The following is a 17,853-nucleotide window of genomic DNA, read 5'->3' on the forward strand; positions in this document are numbered from 1 at the left end:
CGAAATTTGTCTTAGCAGTTCCCTTCGACCGACCTATACTATATTGGCCTTGGCTTTGACAGATGGCAAGCCAGCAATACTCTGACAGTGCAGCAGGTAGACTACACATACCTAAGATTTGCATCCCCTAGGATCAATTTCTTTCCCAGAACTTTCTAGTGAATCAATCACCCTTATATACTTCAGAATAATTCCAATTAAAATGTGGCTTTGTCCAACCAAAAGCTTCCTTACTCATATAATAATTTTGTCCTCTGCATTTTACCATTACACCTTCCATCAGCTGGTTAGGACTACACTATTCCTCTATCCTACAAGAGGGTAAAATTATGACTACAGTTTGCCTGGGAAAATGATCACATTTTTGAGTTTACAGACGTTTGGGAGATACTGTAGAAGTAATTGATACTATGTTTGGTGGTCTTATCTTATATAAAATAAATACCTTCAAATAGCAGTGACAGGTTTTGGGCCAAATTACAAAAAATTTACCAATATGAGTAAGAGAAAGTTTGCTCATTTTATTCAGGGGAAAGGAAAAAACAAGAATCGGGATCTGGTTTATTGGGTGCTACTACTGGTTTTTCTTTCCCTGCAAAATACAGAAATCTTTGAGTACACTTATTAAACAAAAATATAATAACTTCTTTTTAAAGTAATCAGAAGTAGCTGGTAAAGATCATTATCAATCAAGATTAAAAGTGTTTTCATCACTATAGCTAAGTTTAGCCTATACTGTTTACAATCTATTAACCTACCAGTGTTTTAAGTAATATTTCAATTAATACAAAACATGCATCCTTCTGGAATTCGTATCAAAAGTTTAACAGAAGTGAATGAGTAATACTTCCGAAGTTTAATTACACACTAATATAATAACCCAGGAAGTTTAATTACACACTACTATAATAAACCCTTATTACCAATACTACATCAGAAACTAATTGTGTGCTTAATTCAAAACAAAAAATCCTTAAGCAGCAGCCACATTTGAGTGCAGTTATTGATAAGTATAACAATTTTTTGGGGGGAAAAACCACCTCGTACCCACATTCATCCCTTCCCAAGAAAGTAATAACCATTTATTTCACATACCAGGAAAAACTTCATTTACATATATAACACCCCCTTTTGAGAAAGTTACTTAACTACTTTTACCATTACAAACTAAAATACCTCAATACCTTCCAGCTTGAGATCATATGGTAGTTGGACAATCCTTTGAAATTGCGCTTTTCAAAGCAAGCAATACACTTCAATCTGGACTGTAAAGCTGTGCTTGCTTGCTTAACCTCTGCAACACAACATAGAAAAAGTGGTTAAACAAACTCAATAACTACCAGTGGAATTTCAATGTTCCAGTTATCAGAATTGTGGTTTTGGGTGATATCACGTCTTCATAGTAGCAAATAAGGGTTCATCACTTAAATCAATTCAAAACTCGAACTTTACAAAGCTTTAAACTTTTCAAGTAAAAACTTAAGCTTAACAGCATAAGTAATTTCACAGACTATGATTCATTTACCAAAATATTCATTCATATAAAACATCATACATACCAAAGCTTCCACATTTACAACAAATATTTCAGTCAAGATATGGATAACAAAATGAACATTTTAAAAAACATTTCCTATAAAAAAACACAACATTAACAATTTCTCTCAGCCACCAGTTGAGGCTGTCTTCATACTTTTCTGGTAAATAAGGAGCATGTATCATTTTCTCTAAGTTTTGAAAACATCTGTATTTTGCCAAATTGAAACTGCTGAAATTCAACATTTCTTATTGCAAGTTCATGAATAATTCTTATTACTACTCACCCCAACTCATGACTAGTGCCAGTGATCCCCCTTTGCCTTCCTCCTACAGAAACAAAATTGGTTTAAGGAAAAATTTCAAGCAGCAACACCAAAATACTATTTTCATCAAGAGACTTGCGTAGACAAATTTCATTTTCGAATCAAGGTTAATAATAGTCATCAGCTTAAATACTCTTACTGTTTTCCAGTAGAATGCTTACCTTGAACAAAGTATAATCTCAGCTATCTTGACAGTGATCCACCTCATTTGGAACAATGCAGCAATATATCACAGCCTCCAAGCCTTCTAACCACCACTGGAATAAAAATGAATTCTAAGCAGACCTATCATTACACGTTGTACATTTCAAATATTTCTCAATACTATGCCCAAGATACCTTTAAAATATCTGTAAACAATGTGTCTACTCAGATTGAGATGTGACGCATAATAGCAATCACATCTCACCCGTTTGAGAGAACTTAATCTTCTTCCACTTGACGGCCAGTCGAGAAATGTTCCTAGCTGGTGCTTTTGGGAAGGTAATATACACACATTCATGATACAGACATTATATACATATGAGACTTACTATATACATACCTTAAAACCAGAGCTTCCACAGCTGAATGAATGCTCTTCCAAACAGACTTGTTTTGTCATAACCACTCATCTGCAAGACAACTTTATTTAAAATTTTGTCAAAGAAAAAACATGAAGTTTTGTTAACAATATAATCAGAGATCTTGGTGGAAATACAAATCATTGCAGATCATAAGTAGCAAATAATCATCACATAATATAAGTGGAAAAATCCATATATATAAAACAAATTAACTTACTTTCCGCATCAATTGGAAAATTACCACAGCACCACGGTCACCTGAAACAAACCATACTAATGAGTAACTTTACATTCTTCGTAAGAAACGCTGCGCAATTACTGTAGTCAGTTAGAGCTAATGAGTAATCAACTTTGTATCATTAAGAATTTATCATCAATATAAGGCACAAAAGCAAGGATTTGTATTTCCAAGGTATACAAAACCTGAGATTCTATAGCACTTTTACTATATTTTCAGTATTACTCGAATGCAGATGCAGACAACACAATTATCAAAGAAAAATCATCTGAGAAAAAATAAACTATACCCACCTAGCAAGGCACTGTAAATTATCTTTACTGAGGAAACTGGCATCACAATTCTCTTCTTTACAATTTGTCATAATGATAACCTGTAAGATAATTTAAACATAGTTAATAAATGGCTAGTTACCCGCAAAATGCAGCGTACATTTATATTCATCAGAGCGCAATATTGCAACATAATATTTCTGGCGAAAGATGGTGTTTTGGGTGATCATCATTGAACAAGTTCAGCAAAATCATTTCAAGCAATTTTAAGAGGAACATTTCCACGGCAGGTTCTGGTAGCTTTTCACATGGAAAAGTGGGGGAGAACTGTACTAGGCTATTTTACGTTTATTTACATAATTCCACTGAATTTATTTTTGCCTCTGTAAATTCTTGGTATAATTGAACTCACAATTAACTAACTGCAGGATGAATACCCTTTGGAGCCTCTTCATCCCAATAGGCACCAAATACCAGCATCCAGATAAGTAGCTTTCATCTCACCTGTGGAAATTGGGGACAATTTTGGTCAGAAGTTCCCTCAAGTTATTAAATAATACTCTTATAAATTCTATCAGTTAAAAATTAATTGCTACATGACCTTTCAGGCGAAAGATGGTGTTATTGACTCATCATAGTAATAATAGCTAATAATAATATTCCACTGGAACTAACAATGTATAACCATGATCCCTGTACATATATGATTTATCCAAAGATTTTCAAATAGTTAGGAAACTGTATCAAATCTTATTAACTTACATATTCTTCCTGGTCTTCAAAGGTGCTTGTGTTCAGAGATCTAGAGAATTGAGTGAAGGACCCTGAGAATATAACTGGAGGCACGCAGCACTATCAGGGGAATGGAGGTCTGGTGCAAGTGGCGATGTGCCACCAAGAGGCCTGGGAGACACTGGAGTGAGACTTCAACAAAACTGCTTGGGCCTGTGAACCAATAGCACTAAATTAATATCTCTATGTGAAATAGCTTTACTTAAAACCATTTTTTTTCTCTCAGACCGTTGGGACTAAGTTTCAACAGGATTCATCTGTCAAGCTATTTTCATCATGTTACGAATCTCCAAATATACTAATTACCCAAACTCCTGGAACCAGGCAACCTTTTCCACTTACCTCAGCAAGGTGAACATGCACCAATTTGGTGGCAGTGACCAGCGAAACAAATCTTGACCTGAAATGTAAAGAACTTTGGTCAAGCCAAATTGCAACAATGTTCAGGTTTATGAAAAGTAATTATTTCAGAGACTTGCGTAGAAAAAATGTAATCAGGTTCGAATCATAAGAAAAACTGTCATCACCTTGACCAATATGAACATCAAGGTGAAAAGTGTATATAATTACCTAGTCAGGTCCAATACTGCAGAAGCCTTCATCCTGACTGGTACCCCAAGCTAGAAAGGAAATGCTTACATCAATATTTTCCGAGAATTGATACCCAAGGTTACTATTTCTAGACACCATAGAGCACTAAGATACAACACAATCCAAATACATACACCTCTCATCTGTTAACAGAAAATGCTGCTTTTACTTTATTTTTAATGTCTGTATATGTATACCGTATGAAGGCATTAAAAAGGACTGATTCAAAATAAGAAAAAATGACCACAATATTTATAAGAATAAAATCATGACTGATAGGCAGTCAAAAGTTGCCATGGAGATTGGATTACCCAAACTCCTGGAACCAGGCAACCTTTTCCACTTACTTCAGCAAGGTGAACATGCAGCGATCTGGCGAGTGACCCAGCGAAACAATCTTGACCTGAAATGTAAAGAACTTTGGTCAAGCCAAATTGCAACACTGTTCAGGTTTATGAAAAGCAATTATTTCAGAGACTTGCGTAGAAAAAATGTAATCAGGTTCGAATCATACGAAAATCTTGTCATCACGTTGACCAATAAGAACATGAAGGTGAAGTGTATATAATTACCTACTCAGGTCCAATACTGCAGAAGCCTTTATCCTGACTGGTACCCCAAGCTAGAAAGGAAATGCTTACATCAAATATTTTCGAAAATGCTGCTTTTACCTTATCTTTAGTGTCTGTATATGTATACCGTATGAAGGCATTAAAAAGGACTGGTTCAAAATAAGAGAAAAAATTAGGACTGGTTCAAAATAAGAGAAAAAATTACCACAATATTTATAAGAATAAAATCATAACTGATAGGCAGTCAAAAGTTGCCATGGAGATTGGAACCGAAATATGAAATTTAGGCCAAAAGTACGGCACTGGGTCCAAACCTGTTTTACTACAATACAATTGTTAAGAGGGTAGAAAGTAAGATGTAAGAAAGAAGTTCAACAAAGGTAGTCAAATGGGGACATCAAGACCTACAATGCATTGATGGCACTACCCTCTATGAGGGTTGCCTTGGAGATCTAGCAGCCACTCAAACAGCTTTACTCCCGAGATGTAAACTGAATCAAACTTAAAATTTACCAACTAATATTATACTGACAATTAAGGCATTCGAGAGACAACGGCTATGGGTTAAACATGAAAAACTTAGTTCAGTTTTGAGACAACGGCTATGGTTAACATGAAAAACTTAGTTCAGTTTTGAGACAACGGCTTTGGGTTAAACATGAAAAACTAGTTTTTTGTAACAATTTACTTGTATCTCATCAGATTGAGATTTTGTGCCTAATGGAGAACAAATCTCACCCGTTCGACAAGAATTCTCTCTTCTTCCACCTGACGGCCAGAAAGGAACTTTATCCCAGCTGGTGCTTTTTGGGAAGGTGTATAACTAAATAGTCACACATAGAATAACAGGTGTTTAACATTTTGGTTTGGACAGATGCACTATTTAAAACAGCATTCATGTGGAGCAAGGTTCTTTAGTTTTTCTGTAACCCTCCTACCTAATGTATCTATTGTATATATCTTTCAATGGTTTACTATATTTTGATCAATATAGACATCAACCTAAGCTCTCCAGAATAACAATTTGACTTATGCTGTAAAAGTGTTAACAATCCCCAATCCCTTTTTAAAAGGCAGCAAGACCTGCATTTAGTCACAAAATATTCATGTCTATACATCTAAACTAACACAGCTACCATAACCTTGCAATCATTGAAACCATGCATTATTTCAAGACTAACTAGAAAACTTAATCACTAGAAAAAAATACAAATTACCTCAGTGTACGAAGTAACTAAAGGTACTGCATACGCACATGTGCATCATAACCACGTATCTGCAATTAAAATTTTAATTTATTTATATAAAATATCCAAGACTATTCAATATATTACACATTAAAATTATCAGAGATCTTGGTGGAAAGAAAAAATCATTGAAGTCATAAGTAGCAAATATCATCAGACCTGCAACATCTAATTATCACCATCTCGTAAGTCAACTTACCTTTCAGTGCTCTGAATACATCCTTGGTTTCCACAACCATGACAATCCTGAGGGGAAAAATTTAATATTGTCAACAAAATAAAGGAATTTTTCAACAATAGTGCAACATAAAATGTTAATGTTCCAGAGATGGTTGCCACACAAACACGTTCAATTTATCTCCGGAATTCTACATAGGTTGTTGACTGAACTCTAATTGGAAATGCCATACCAGTCAAGTGAAGATGACAACCAAGCACAGATGGCAGCATACAATTTCACAATCTTTTAACAATGATAAAGTACTTCACTAAAAAATCAACACCAAAAAAAGTACCTAGAAATTTCTAAGTTACAACAAAATTCCACAAACATTCAACAAAGTTCTTCAAATGACAACCACAAACGTATTTTTCACATCTTTACAGAATTTCTCAATATCACACAAAATTGTGTACAAAAACTCACCTTGTTTCTAGTTCCCAGGAACTTCAAATGGTACACACTTCCCCTGGAAAAAAAATAATTACAATTACCTAAACCACAAAAATGAAATAGCGCATTGTATCTAAAATAATAAAACACCATGAAACTAAATGGCTCTATCCAAACCTTTTAAAAAAACCAATAAATTAAAACATTCCATGTTTTGTCAGTCACACAGAAACCTCTACACCTTAAAAGCTGGGAGGTAACCATATAACTTTTGTTATACCACAATATGAACACAATGCAAGTACATAAATGAACTTGATTGTTGCCTAAGTATTGTGGAATAATCATGGAGAAAACTTCTCAATAAATTTAAAAAAATTTATCAGATCTTGGTGGAGAGAAAAATCGCTAGTCTTAAGTAGCAAATATCACAAATCTGGCAACATCTAATTATCACCACCTCTAAGTCAACTTACCTTTCAGTGCTTCTGAACACATCCTTGGTTTCCACAACAACGACAATCCTGTGGGAAAAAATTTAATAGTCAACAAAATAAAAGAATTTTTCAATATTGGTGCAACATAAAATGTTAATGTTCCAGAGATGGTTGCCACACAAACACATTCATATGGAATTCATCTCCGGAATTCTATATAGGTTGTTGATTGAACTCGAATTGGAAATGTCATACAAGTCGAGTGAAGATGACACAACCAAGCACGGATGGCAGCATAAAATTTCACAATCTTTTTATTAATACAAAGTATTTTTCAATCGTTTAACAATGATAAAGAATTCCACAAACATTCAAAAAGTTCTTCAAACGACAAGCACAAAAGTAATTCTTTCACATCTTTAAAAGACAATTTCTCTATCACACAAAAATTATGTAGAAAATCTTACCTAGTTTCAAATTCCCAGGAACTTCATATGGTACACACTTCCCCTGGAAAAAAAGATAAGACTACAATTACCTACAAGATAAAAAAATGACAAATATACCACACAGTATCTAAAATAATAAAACACCAAGAACTTAAATAACTATTGCAACTTGAAAAAAAAAAAAATTAAAAACATTCCATGTTTTGTCAGTCACACAAACCTCTACACCTTAAAGCTGGGAGGTAACCATGAAACTTTGTTATACCACAATATGAACACAATGCAAGTACATAAATGAACTTGATTGTTGCCTAAGTATTGTGGAATAATCATGGAGAAAACTGGTCTATCCTATTCTGCTCCAATAACAATTGGTAAATGGAAGAGGGAACAAACTGAAAAGTTTAGTTATTCTCAGCTTAACGAGCAACTGAGGTGGTAGGCGAAGGAAGGGCCTTTAAATGCTAAACTCGAAATTTACTTACAAATGTATACTTTGAAACCTATTGTGCTGGCCTCGTTAACCCTAGTACAGTATACCCATTCTCTTGCCAAATTCTCTCTATGTGCTAAATGGACATTTATATTTGGTTTACAAACACTAAAAAAATTAAAAGATGGCCATGTGAATAGTTTAAGTCAACATTTTTCAAAAGACTGCTGTATTTCTACAGAAGCAGTCCGCATGGACTGCAAGGAACGTAACCGCGGAAACGACATCCACTAGGGAATGGGGGCCCGTCCAATGTATTTCGCCGTGTTTGGTACTGGCCCCTGGGGGGTTAATTACAGTCGTCCGAATAAATTACTAAAAATTCTTGTTCAGTATATAAAACTGCATAGAAAAACCGCAACTGCCATATTCTAGGCCACCGCAGATAAGTACCCTAGATCTACCAAGACTTCTTCAAATGGCTACATTAAGTATCAAATATTCTAAAATTACTTGGAACAGTTATTAGTCTGTCAAAATTCCAGTGCACCAAATGGTTATTTGTTTGCCAGGATGTGGCCAGGTAGAAAAATGAAAACTTAGCCTACTCATTTTTTTTTTAATTTGCCAAACAGTAATCTCTTGTTTACCGTTCTGCCGAGGATGGGTCCACTTACTGTTTGTTACCGATCTAGCCCTCCATACTGTCCTATCACTATAACACTTTAGTTCAAGTGAAGATGGAATGACAACTACACTAAATTCGGTAGATCTAAATTACTATTCCCCGGTGGCCTCTGCTTTAGCAGTTGCAGTTTTTCTATGGAGTTTTACCTCCTGAACAAGAATTTTGAAGTAATATTTATTTGGAAGACTAATTAGCCCCCAAGGGCTCGTACTGAACACTGCAAAATAAATTTGACGCCCCAATTCCAGGTAGCTTTCGTATTCCTCAGGGGCCCATGCGGTCATGCGGAATGCTTATATAAATACCAACAATTCTAAGTAAATACAGAGAGGGCGTGCACAATATATAATTTACACAATTCCTTGACTGCAGACTACACTAGACAAGGGTGTATAAAATACAGTACAGGGGATGCACATAGACAACCCAACCACTATCTATCTAGTGCCATGTCTTGGGACTTTGGCGGTCATCTGCCTCCACCCTCTCGATCTCTAGCCGCTTCTCTTAGCCGAATTACAGTATAATCTCTACCAGTCTCCCACCAAGCTGTCCAAATATTTTACTTTGTCTACCCCTCTGTTTAAAATTTAAGACAGTTACCATATTGGCAGCCAATTTAAAAATTAACTAGGTAATAAGGGGACTGGTTTTTCACATTCAATTCAGTAACAGGGTGGCTGGTTGACAATTAAGACCGTAAAGACAGTAGGTTTAAAATTAACAGTAAAAAGGCAGCTGGTTCAAAATTGAAACAGCCAAGGCAGTGGCTTTAAATTAAGACAGGAAAAAGGCAACTGATTTAATATTGACAGTAAAAAGGCAGCTAGTTTAAATTTAACTGTAAAACGGCTGCCTTCCTCAAAAACCCTATCTCTTGAGGAAGGTACCAAGCTTACTTAAGCAATATTTCAACTAGTGCCTAACCTCCTGTGATCTAGCCCCTAGCCTATAACATAATTGCACTCTACACAAATGCATAAATTCTGGAATACCTTGGTTTCTAAATGATATAGGCTAACTACGTCTTCATAAAACCATGTTTAACTTAGACAATATTTACACCTACAAGTACAGTTTTACTGCCATAGCATATGGTGGTAAAGTTAACCTAACAAATCCTATGACATCACCAAACTGCCATGTACCTAGCCTGTCCTCAACCGCAAGTCATGACACTATTCAATGCCATAATCTCTGGTCAAATACACTTATTTGTCACTGCATTTGGTGGTAACCATGCAATAATGAGCCTGCTAGGCTGCTTAGGTCATGACTATAGGCATTATAAAGACAAAAGCCACAGGTTACTTTTCAACAAACATCCCAAACTCCTGGCACTTTACCAGGGCATCCAATCTTGTCATTCATAAAAATGTGAACACATTACTGATATGCTATATTACCTTTTATTTAGGCTAGTAAATACTTAGTCATTAGCCTATGCTAAGCAAATCTTTAAAAAATTTGGATGACAGATTTTATTTGTATAGAAAATTTTTTTTTTTTTAAACAGCAAAGATTTAATTGAAGAGATGCACAGTATGGGCCACGGATACTGTAGTAGGTATTTCAGAGAACGTAACCTAACAAAACTACTAAACCTAACCTGCGATGTCATGCTCTAACCTGGCCCCTTCCAAAGTTGGGACCCATAAATACCAGTCAAGTCAAATATGGTACTTCACCAGTATTGCACTAGCCGTAATCGTACAGTTTACAAGTCCAAATTCAATGGTTTGTGTTGAATTTTTTGTATTTTAAACTTTTCGACAATCAGCAACCAAGTCTGTTTGCTACAAAATTTATCTACTTACCAAAGCAGTTAGTGTATATATAGTAAAGATTATAAAATTTTATAATTTTATGGGTTGTATCCCAAAAAGTAACCTCAACTTGCAATGTCCTGTCTTCAGAGCACATGGGTTGTATCCCCTAACCCTAAGGTAACCTAGACTTACGTCATCCTGCCTTCAAGAGCACACCAAAATCATAGCTCACGTCAAGACACTTCAACCTTACCTGGCCTTCCTGGGGTAGTCTATCGGACAATGCATTAATAGCCTAAATGAAAAGCGTGAACATGAAGTAGGCTACATTAACATTTTCATTCAATAGATGTCACTTGTTTGAAAAATGGCTAATTTTTTATTTTTACTTAGGGTTTTTACTTAGGGTAACACCAAATGGCCACCTATAGACCACCTCGACCATAGCGCGACCACCTTTCCCGAAAATTATGCCCTTGATTCGTGATTGATGGAAAAACTTACTTCGAAGAGTAAAGATAGGTCTCGAGGTGTTGCTTCGATGGACGGTGGTCCTTGATCAATGTCTATCCTGTGTTACACGACGTGTTCAGTCATTTTCTGGAAGGTGGTCATGTTACGGTAGAGTCGGCCATTCGCTATTATACCCTAGGCTAATAGTCATTTTTTAAGCCTAAATATTAAAATATAATTATAAAGTAACATGCTAACTTGAATTGAATTTTTCTACAACCTAAACATATTTTACACCCTAACACTTAAAATAACCTTAGCCTAAGGTAAGACTTTCTCGAAGAGGGAAAATTTTACCAAAGTATTTTCATATACATAATATAGGCTAAGGCCTCCATGATGGCATTTATTTAACTTTGAATATAATTTGCCAAGCTTTCTACTCTCATCCGAATTATAATACCCTAAGGTAACCTTACGGCGGTTAAGGCAGTTTTCCCCGAAAGAGTGAAAGTTAATGATTTCATGATTTCATTAAATTAATATACTAATTAATAAAAGTACGTCTTCATAATGGACTTACGATGAAACTAAGTTTTTAAAGCGACAAAATGTAATAGCTTTTTCAGTCGTGAACCGGAAACTTTGACGTTATAAGGAAGGTACCATACTACCATGTGCTCGTGGCCCTGAAGGAATATTTTGAAATTTTAGTGCGGGACGGAAAACTAGCACGAAATTAACGATAAAAGGTCGAGGATTATACCAAATCAACGTCTTTCATATTGTGGCGGTCGAAAAATTCGTAAAATATAAATTTTCGAAATACCAACGGACAATAAGAACGTTATCCTACCATAATAAACAACATATTTACTCATTTGCGTTGCATATTGTACGATTTAACATTACGGCTTCCAAGTAAAAGATAAAAAAAAAAATTTCGAAAATCGTCATTCCCCACATGCCGCCGAGCGACGAGAAAGGTTTGAACTTCCCACCAACATTTATCAGTCCCCATCCATTTCATTTCCAAATATAATTGCATTAAACTAACGCCATAACAACGTCGAAACATTCAAAAGTAACATATAATGTACGAACGCCATGATTACTTACGGATAATGACGAAATACAGGAAGTTGCAAGTTGGACATCTTGAGGATGTTGACCCCTCGGTAGCTGGTGGTGGAAAGACAGTTCGATGGGCGGCCACGGCGGCTCGCCCTGCTCATACCTTCTGCTGCTCATGTGACGTCACATATTTAGGGTGGTCATTTTTTAATTTGTGTATTGCATTTATATACGTATATATATCTATATATGATACATATATAATATATATATGATTAAAAATATATAAGATATATCTATATAGGATACATATATAATATATATGATAAAAATATATAAAATATATCTATATATGACATTTATTATTTCTTCCCAGAATGTCGTTTCATATTTAAAATTCACTTATTAAAAGTGTATCTGTGTGTGCGTATGTGTGTTTGTGCAACTTAACCATACGAATTTTGGTTTGGAATTACTCGCAATGGGTATTATAATTGAATAAATAAGATGAGAGAGAGAAAGAGTACAGCTAAAATTCCTGTATATATATATAACACACACACACACACACACACACACACACACACACACACACACATATATATATATATATATATATATATATATATATATATATATATATATATATATATATATATATATCTATATATATATATATATATATATATATATATATATATATAAAGGTTTTTTGCCTTTTTTCCTTCGTGGCAAAAAACCTTTATTTAAACATAGCATCCCGTTTTATATACTTCGTGATCAAGTTATTCTCAATATATATATATATATATATATATATATATATATATATATATATATATATATATGTCTAATAAAAGGAATTCTGTTGTTACAGAACATTTTTACTCCAGTCATATATATATATATATATATATATATATATATATATATATATATATATATATATATAAATAAGCTACGAGAGAAAATAAACACGGAGCGGAAACTCCGTTGTTTCTTTTCCCTCGTGGCTTATACCTTTATTTATGGATTTATCACGTTCCAAACTTTCGTGATTCATAATATATATATATATATATATATATAATATATATATATATATATATATATATATATATATATATATATATATATCAAAAGGTGCGAACATGTAGACATCAGAGGGTTAGGACCGAAACTCAGAAGATTATTATGATACGTTTCGTGTCATCCTGACACTTCATCAGTCTGTAATGTAAAATCAATTCACATTTATAAATAATATATATTTAAAAGTTTACTTGCTATTTTAAAAAGGAAAACATAAAATACTAAATTTATAAAAAATTATTGTTAAAAGCTAAAAATACTAAAATCATTAACAAGGTGACAATAAAATTAAAGAAATTTAGAGTTAAAAAGGAATATTATCCATTAACCTTTAAACGCCGGAGCGGTAAATAAAAAAATGACTCCCGTATTATGCCGGAGGGGTTTGAGAGTGAGCGCATAAGCGGAAAAAATATTTTTTTCAAAAAATCACAGCGCGCTTAGTTTTCAAGATTAAGAGTTCATTTTTGGCTCCTTTTTTTGTCATTGCTTGAAGTTTAGTATGCAACCATCAGAAATGAAAAAATTATCATTATCATATATAAATAATGCGATATATGATAGCGCAAAAACGAAATTTCATATATAATTGTATTCAAATCGCGCTGTGCGCAAAACGGTTGAAGGTAACAAGTTACTTTTTTTTCGTTGTAATGTGCACTAAATTGCGATCATTTTGATATATAACACATTGTAAAACGATAAAAGCAACACAGAGAAAATATTATCACAAAATAATGCATGAATTCGTAACGCGCTTACGTAAACACATATTTTTCTCAAAATTCACCATAAATCTAAATATTGTCCTAGAGACTTCCAATATGTTTCAGAATGAAGACAAATGATTGAATATTACTATACTGTAAGAATATTAGCTTACAAATGCAGTTTTCGACCATATCTGACGAGCTAAAGTTGACCGAATGTCGAATTTTTTATATATATATTTTTTTATATGCAATTATTTCGGAAATAAGAAAAGCTCAACAACTTTCAAATATTTTTCGTTTTATTCTACATGAAATTGCGCACATTTTCATATATAAAACTCTATGAAATGCCTAATATGAAACGGAGCAAATATTCCGAGAATGGGACTTAAGCATTTCGGAGATTTGTGGCGGAGAATCCGCGCGCGGAGGGAAGGAAAGTTTTTTTTTAAAATTCACCATAAATTTAAATATTGTGCTAGAGACTTCGAATTTGTTTCACGATGAAGATAAATGACTGAATATTACTAGACTGTAAGTGTTTTATCTTACAATTGCGTTTTTCGACCATTTCGGTAGAGTCAAATTTGACCGAACGTGGTTTTTTTTCTATTTATCGTGATTTATATGCAAATATTTCGAAAATGAGAATAGCTACAACCTTCAACTATTTATTGTTGTATTATACATGAAATTGCGCACATTTTCATATATAAAACGTTATGTAACGGCTAATTTAAAATGGTGCAAACATTACCACAATCGCACGTATGATTTTTTCGGAAGAGTTACCGCGCGGACGTAAAGAAAATGTTATTTTTTTCATAAATTCACCATAAATCGAAATATTGTGCTAGAGACTTCCAATTTGTTGCAAAATGAAGGTAAATGCTTGAATATTACTAGAATATAGGCGTTTTAGCTTACAATTGCGTTTTTCGACCATTTCGGTAGAGTCAAAATTGACCGAAGGTTGAAAATTTGTCACTTATCATTTTTTATATGAAAATATTTCAAAATTGATAAAAGCTACAACCATGGGTTGTTTTCAGTTGTATTGTGCATGAAATTTCGCACATTTTCATATATAAACTTTATGTAACGCTAATTTAAAATGGTGCAAACATTACCACAATCGCATGTATGATTATTTTCGGAAGAGTTACCGCGCGGACGTAAGGAAAAAGTTTTTCATAAATTCACCATAAATCGAAATATTGTGCTAGAGACTTCCAATTAGTTGCAAAATTAAGTTAAATGATTGAATATTACTAAAATATAAGAGTTTTAGCTTACAATTGCGTTTTTCGACCATTTCGGTAGAGTCAAAGTTGACCGAAGGTTGAAATTTTGGCACTTATCGTTATTTATATGAAAATATCTTAAAACTGATAAAAGCTACAATCATGAGTATTTTTTTGTTGTATTCTACATAAAAATGCGCACATTTTCATATATAATACTCTATGTAACGGCTAATTTAAAATGGTACAAAAATTATGTCAAAGTGACGAAATAATTTCAGAGATGTGTCACAGATACTTTTTAGTGCGGCAAGAAAGAAATTCGCGCTTGCGCGCCTGCGTAACGATTGTAAACAAAAACAACGACCTTGACCGTGAACTCCCAGCATCCCCCAAGGCGCGTGATTCAAGAGTTTTCGGCTGGTAGGCCTAAAAGTATTTTTCCGCGAATTTTTAAAAAAACTTTTGTATGTCGACGTAAAATACGTCCAGTCGGCACCCGAGAGACAAAAAATGTCGACGTAAAATACGTCCAGTCGACGTTTAAGGGTTAATAAAGTGAAGGACAAGAAAGGAATGGCTGTGGGACGTCGTTTGCCCAGACCTCGACTACGCCAAGAAAAGCAGAGTAGAGGATTGACTAGAATTGAGGGAAGGAACGAGGTGCTTGATATGTAAAGACTCAAGTGTCGTTATATATATTGGCTATGCTGAGTATTTGTCAATTATCGAAAAATGTTAATTTCAATTTTACAGAGAGCTACATGATATCTTATATTAGAAAATTCACGGCTGGTTATCCTCTGGCCAGTTCTGTAGCTCACTCCCAAATGACTAGAATATCGAACTTGTAGCAAGCGTTTCGTCGATCCAACGTAAGTACCGGGAAAACCCCGGGCAAGTAAATTTGTAAATAATATTGGATCGCATAAACGGGTGCAAATTCTCTTTATGACTAAGACGTGAGCCTATTTTGAGAGGATTAATAGGTATTAAATTAACTTTGAGACTTCCGAACTCTCTTTCAATAATTTTCTTGATACGGTCTCCTAATTTTTTTTTTTTTTTTTTTTTTGAAAAAATATGGAATAGTGGCGTAATATGGGTAGTTTTGGTACATCAAAGGAAGGGGTAATTTCCGTGAAGTTTAAGTTAAGAAATTTGTTTGTCATTTTATAAAATACCTCCGTAGGGTACGAGTTAGTTAAAAGATAATCTTGTAAAGATTTAGTTTCAGTGTGGAATGATTTCCAATCAGAAGCATACCTAAGTGCTCTAAAGACCAAAGTGGAGATGGCATTTAGTTTAAAATTGATGAAGCATGAACTATAAACATTATTCCGCATTCCTGTGAAGGTGTGTTTCCTATAGACAGAAGTATTAAACTTATTATTATCTCTGGTTATCTTGATATCTAAGAAAGGTAAGCAGTTATCTTTTTCAGTTTCTATGGTGAAGTTTATGTTACTGTGCTGAGTATTCACGAACTCCAAAAAAGCATCACCCTGCCATGCATGTCGAAGTAAAATAAAAGTATCATCAACATATCTCTTGTAAAAAGTATGTTTAAAAGAACTTGGGCATTCGGCTAAAAGTTTTTTCTCTAAGAAATCCATAAACACATTGGCAAAAATCGGGGCTAAAGGGCACCCTATGGCCACGCCCTCGACCTGCGAGTACAGAAGACCATTAAAAACGAAAGCGGAATCTTGCACAGCAAGTTACAATAATTGCTTAAACAAATTTCTATTAAAACCGTGGAAAGTGTCATCAGCATTTGAGAAACTGTCTAAAATAATGTTAATTGTCTCTTCTAAGGGTACATTGGTAAATAAAGAGTCTACATCGAACCAAATAGTGATCTGGGTCCAGCATGACAATAAGTTTCTGAAAGTCGAAACCATTTTTTATTGTATATTCAAGTTGAGGGAGTTCATTAAGTAAAGTAACAATGTATTTAGAGAGATTGTATGTTGGGCTATTATAAGAAGAAACAATTGGTCGGATAGGACAGCCCTCTTTGTGAATTTTTGGGAGAAAGTATAAAAAGGATGATCCTGTAACAAAAAGTTTCTGATAAGTTTCTTCCGTTATGATTTTCTGATATTTTAGTTTCCTCAAGAATCTGTTCATTTTTATCTTCTCGTTGAAAGATTTAAAAACAAAAAAGCTTGGTTCACCTAAATATTTAAATTTAGAAGTATCGGAAAGTATTGTTATGGCCTTGTTTACGTAGTCTTGTTTTAGTTGTTAGGATAACCACACCTTTGCCTTTATCAGGTCTGCATATTATAATATTTTCTTGTTCTTTCAAGGACTTAAGTATTTTCATATCCTCTTTTTTGAAAAAAGGTGTCCACTTTACCTTAGCGCTCTTATATGTGTCATGCAAAGTAGTTGACATTCTCTGTTGCAAGTTACTCAAATTTTCAGTTAGGTTAAGACCCTTGAGTCTCTGAAACAAGGCCTCGAATGGAAAATACATGGCAGGGTAATGCTTTTTTGGAGTTCGTGAATACTCAGCACAGTAACAAAAACTTCACCATAGAAACTGAAAAAGATAACTGCTTACCTTTCTTAGATATCAAGATAGCCAGAGATAATATTAACTTTAATACTTCTGTCTATAGGAAACACACCTTCACAGGAATGGGGAATAATTTTTATAGTTCGTGCTTCATCAATTTTAAACTAAATGCCATCTCCACTTTGGTCTTTAGAGCACTTAGGTATGCTTCTGATTGGAAA

The 17,853-nt window shown here is 34.1% G+C and overlaps 1 pseudogene; it reads right to left on the reverse strand.

Moving 5' to 3' along the window:
- Positions 1 to 548: 548 nt before the first annotated feature.
- Positions 549 to 17,853, reverse strand: part of LOC135197636 (uncharacterized) — a 49,779-nt pseudogene continuing 32,474 nt past the window's right edge.

Source organism: Macrobrachium nipponense, chromosome 21 (assembly GCF_015104395.2).
Source record: "Macrobrachium nipponense isolate FS-2020 chromosome 21, ASM1510439v2, whole genome shotgun sequence".
Taxonomy (NCBI): domain Eukaryota; kingdom Metazoa; phylum Arthropoda; class Malacostraca; order Decapoda; family Palaemonidae; genus Macrobrachium; species Macrobrachium nipponense.